The 5,204-nt window shown below is 55.7% G+C and overlaps 1 protein-coding gene across 1 annotated transcript in view; it reads right to left on the bottom strand.

Moving 5' to 3' along the window:
• Window positions 1–5,204, bottom strand: part of FAM131C (family with sequence similarity 131 member C) — a 31,470-nt gene that overhangs the window by 11,879 nt on the left and 14,387 nt on the right. The window lies entirely within an intron of this gene.

The raw sequence follows: 5,204 nt of genomic DNA, 5'->3' as shown, positions 1-5,204 counted from the left end.
TCTTTCCCTGCAGCCCAGAGAAGGTAAACCTCTTCTTGAAACCGCACAGCAACTTGGCAGTAACATGGGCCGAAAGCCAGCGATTCCCGCCCACCCCGCCAGCCTTGACTCCTCAGGGCACCTGCGGCCGAGAGCATAAGGCAACACCCCCGCCAACCAGTGCCCAGGCCTGCGTGGCCCTGGTGATGTGCCGACTCTGCTCTTCACTCCGAAGGGGATGCAGAGGCCATGGCGTCCTTCTTGCAGGCCCTGGACTGGGGTGACATCCCGACTTTTCACTGCCAGCTCCTAGCTGGGGCGTGGACTGAACGCATCAGACACCTGACCTTCCAGAAGCAAACCTTCAGTCTCCAACTTCTCTCACAACTCCCAGTGCCCAGTGCTCCCACCAGGGTGGGACCAGGAAGCTTACTGGCCAGTCTGGGGCCAAAGGGGCAAGCGGACAGGGTTGTGCCACCCACAGGCATGGGTTGGGCAGAGAGGCCCAGGCACTGGGCAAGAGGAGGGGCAGATAGTGACCCCCTCTCCTCTATACAAATTCACCAGCGGTGGCGGCAAAGCCCAGCCCATAGGGACCGTCTGAGTATTCCAGAAGGCTGGTTTAAGCCCTGGTCACACACTCAGCACTTCTCTTTGCGTGGGGACACAAGAAGGCACAGGGCAGGGGTTCCGCTCGGTCCCAGGGTCACACAGAGCTGGATTCGGATTCAAATCCTGCCTCGCTGAGCTCTGGCTATGTGGCCTGAAGTGAGACTTCCCATCTCTGAGCCCCCTCCTCCCCTTCCAGGGTTGAATGAGCACTAACTGGGTCAGGAGAGCGAGGCTCAGCCCGGCCCGGGATACACGCCCGACAAACCGTGGCTTAAAAATAGACCGTGTGCACCGGAAGTGCTTGGAAACAGCGTCTTGTCACCCGAGTCTGTTCCCAGTCACTCCCAGCATCCTCGGAACCACATCACCTGCCATCACTTCTTCCCCATGAGGCACGATGGGACTTAAAGTTCTGGGGCCTCTCTAGTCCCAGCCAAAAAAGGTCTGCTTAGCTGTCTGCACAGAGAGGCCGTAACATAAATGAAAACTGAGGGCCAGCCAGGGGCATGGTGACTAAGGCACTGGGTCCCACATGGCTGACAATACGGTTCAAGTCCTGGAGCCGGTGGCCTGTAGAACGTACTAGGTGCATGAACTTCCTTTCTTTTTTTTAATTTCTTTTTTATTTTTTGAGAGGTTTTTGCTATAGGGCGTGTGCGCTCACCAGACAGACAGAGAGAGACAGAGAGATAGAAAGTGAGAAATCACCCACCAGGGGGATGGCCACGCCGCAATCCCTTCTCCATTCTCCTCTCGGGATCTTGGGCACGCACACAGATGCGCCTGGTGTGAGTTCAAGCTGCCAGGTCTGGGACTCGAACTGTGGTCGACTACGTGGGAGTCCAGTGACATAGCCATTACGCTAACTGCTGGTCCCGAGTTTCCTTTCTTAACATTGTGAGAGAAGGGCACTAAAGGGCAGGGGTGACAGCCCGGCTGGAGGGCGATTTCTCACTTTCCTGCTCTGCCTGTCCATCTCTCTAGTGAGTGCACGAGCCCTCAGGCAAAAATCTTTTTGAATGATTAAAAACCTGAGTAACAGTTACTACTTGGGAGTGGCTGCTATGTGTCAGGTACTAAGCTGAGTGCTTCACAGGAACTAAGCCATTTAATCCCCAGCAATCCCCCCCCACCACATCAACACCATTACCATTTCCATTTCAGAGATGGGAACACCGAGATGCATACCCCTGGTTGAGTGACGTGCTGTCACAGAGCTAGTGACCCAGGCTCGTCCCTCCTCTGCACTCCTAACCTCCCCGCCTGACATGGAGAAGCTAACTGCTGCCGATGACGGGGTGCAGTTTGGGGTGGTGCTGGGCGGCCCCAGCTGGGCACAGGCTTTGGCTCAGTGTGGGCATCACATGAGGCTCTCAGACCCGGCTGAGGCTCCAGGCCTTGTACCTGGCCAGGGAAGCACCGGGCACCCCTGAGCTGTTACTGGCAATTAGTGTGGATGTGGAGACCAGGTGGAGGACTCAGGCGCCCTCGGAAGCCTCAGCTTGAGAGGAGCCGGACAACGCAGGCAAGAGGGCTGAGGGCTGGCCGCGTGGTACAGGGACTGAGCATTCAAACGCTGGCTTTGCTACCTTCTAGCCATGCGGCCCTGGGCACGTCACCCAGCTGCCCTTTGCCTCAGTTCCCCACTTATGAAACGACTGTAATAGTGATATACAAACTAGCCCTTCATGCCTGAAACGCTCAGACTAGTGCCCAGTAAGCTGTGAGCCCTCAGAGTGTTAGGGGTGGGTGGCCTCCCTTCAGTGGCTCAGTTACCGAGAGCTGCTGGGACAATTGTCATCTTCTCAGAAAGTCCCCTGACCTCCTATGACCTCTATCCACCTCCCCTGGCTGCATGAGAAGACTAAGTGGCCCATCCTCTCAGGAGGGCGACAAGGTAGAATACACAGCTACATGAGGTGCAGCTGAGCTGCAGAAGGGTGGAGAGTACATCACAGCCGTGTGCCCTCAGGTGGCCTGGAGGGTGTGTGGACGGAGCTCCGTCGGCACTGAGACCCATGTGGGTTCTCAGCTCACAGGTCAGGCGCCTGGGGCTGCGGTCTCCCTGGTGTCTGGCACAGGGCAGCCAAGTGAAGAGGGAGGACACAGTCAATGAGGGAACAACCAGATCCACAACACCGGGAGCCGGGCTCCCACCCCTAGAGGCTGCCGAGAGCCTTCGGGTGTCTGGAGACATGTCCTCAGACTCTGAGAGCCTGCCACTCCTGCCAACCTTCAACACTCTCCACTCTTAGAGCTGCCTTCGGGCTGGCCCCATTGCCTAGCAGTTAAAGGAGCTGGATCCCCCCTGCTCAACCACACAAAACACGTGCGTGTGTGCATACCCCAAATCCTGACAGGATGGAGAAATGGGGAAGGGACTACATGCCCCCCTGGGGAGCACGTTCTCTTTCTCACCTGTGGTGAGCACAGGTGCCCTCTGATAATTAAAAAAAATCATAAAAGCACTAGAGGAAATCGTGGGAGAATTTATAATTTATAGTCTTATAGTAGGCAAAGTCAAACCATGTTCAAAAAATCAAAAAGTCACTAAGGGGCCAGCAAGTGTTGTGATGGTTAAGACGCTGGACTCCCACGTGGCTGACTGCAGCTCGAGTCCTGGACCTGGTGGCTTACCCTCACTGTCTCTCTCTCTGTCTCTCTCTAGTGTGTCCTATAGCAAATTAAATAATAATAATGATAAGAAAGAAAATGAAATAAATAATGCTTTTGTTTAATAAAAAAAAACATTAAAAATTAATAAAGTCAGCAATCAAAAAAAAAAAAGCATTAGGGCCAGCAGGTGGCGTGGCGGTTGGGGCATTGGAGTCCCAGTGACTGGGGTTCAAGTCCTGGACCTGGCAGCTTGCTTTCTCACTTTCCGTCTCTCTCTCTGTCTCTCTCTAGTGAGTGCATATGTCCTATTGCAAATTAAAAATAATAATAATAGGAACCAACAAATGCCATAATGGTTATGTCACTGGACCCCCATATGGTCGACCGTGGTTTGAGTCCTGGACCCAGTAGTTTCAAACTCACAAGCACGCATGTGTGTGCATGCCCAAAATACCAAGAGGAGACTGGTGTGGAGAAGGGACTGTGGCATGGTTGACCCCCCTGAGGGGTGATTTCTCACTTTATGTCTGTCTGGCAGGTGCATGTGCCCTATAGCAAAAGTCTCTCAAAAATAAAAATAAATAATTCTTAAAACAAACAAACAGGGGCTAGCAGGTGGTGTGGTAGTAAAGACACTGGGTTCCCATGTTGTCGACTGCAGTTCAAGTCCTAGAATTGGTGGCTTGTTTTCCCACTCTCCCTCTCTCTCCTCTCTCTGGTCAAATTTAAAATAAAAATAATAATAATAACAAATAAAATAATTCTTTTTTAAAAAGAAAGAACAAACCACCTGCCCTCTCTCTAGTCTGGGTTCTTTGTGTGGTCCCTGGCACACACTGTACCATCAGCTTAGCGAATGGGTGAGTCCGTCTCACTCAGCCTGACTGTTCCTCCCCCACCCAGGACCCCACCCCTGACAGCTTCTAGAGACATCTGAGCCACTTTCCAAATGCCCCAGTGGACGGAGGTGGGGGAGGGGCATCGTGCTCCTTCCTCATCATCCCCCAGAACAAAGGTCCCTTCAGGACATGCCTGGCCAGTCCCCCCCACACCTGAGTGAGCTCCTGGGATTGATGGCGTGGTGGGAATCCCCCAGGACACTATGGCTGGGGTCAGTGGATCTGACCTCAGCTGCAAAGCCTGAGCCAAGGCCAAAGTCACCTCCACTCCCAGCCCCGCCCCCTGGTCCCACTGTGGGGTAGAGACCTCTGCCGCGGATGGCCCAGTCTGCCTGTCCTCGGCATTGCTGCTCAGCCCCTGATGGAAAGCTGGTGGCCCGAAGGGCTCCAGGCCCACCCTGCCCATCCCCCAGCCCCTGTACAAGGTTGTGTACCCCCACTCCCAGGCACAGAGGCCCAGGTCTGCCCTGGGCCCCCAAGCCAGGCAGGCCATCCCAGCTCTCTGGGTACCCCCAGGAGGAGAGCAGTGGGTGCTGGGGTCAGAGACTGAGAGAAAGACCCAGGGGTCACTGGGAACATCAGCTGTTCTGTGTCCCTTCCTGTCCCCTGACTGAGGGTGGGGGTAGGGATGAGGAGTTCGGGCCAGGGTGGGGGAAGGGGACTCTCCTTTATAACCTGTTCACCACCATCTACCTTTCAGCCCCGCGGGGCAGGGATTCTGGAGACAAGGGCACTGGGAGGGGAGGGGACCAGGTAGGTGAGCCAGTAAGGCCCTTGTCCTGCCGGGGGTGGTGAAGGTAGGGTCTCCGGGGGGCCGCAGTCCCTCCAGAGAAGCTAGAGGACCAGAAGCCTCCCTCCCTCCCAGGCACACCGCAGGGGTGTGCGGCCGTTGGGAAGGAAGCCCAGTCAGGGACCCTGCTCATGCCACCTGCCGGCTGCTAAGCGGCAGGGGTGCGGTGACCTCCGCAAGCTCTGCGCGCGCTGCCTGGCAGCCCCATGCAAGCCCTGTACCCTTGGGACACCGTGTCCCCGGGGTGGTGCTGCTGGTCCGTGAAGGGCAGCTCGCCACCCCCAACCCCCAGGTCCCTTCAAGCGGCC

Source organism: Tupaia chinensis, unplaced genomic scaffold (genome assembly GCF_000334495.1).
Source record: "Tupaia chinensis unplaced genomic scaffold, TupChi_1.0 Scaffold000146_1, whole genome shotgun sequence".
NCBI lineage: Eukaryota > Metazoa > Chordata > Mammalia > Scandentia > Tupaiidae > Tupaia > Tupaia belangeri.
The sequence above is the reverse complement of the archived record's forward strand: the minus strand, read 5'-3'. Positions and strand labels throughout refer to the sequence as shown.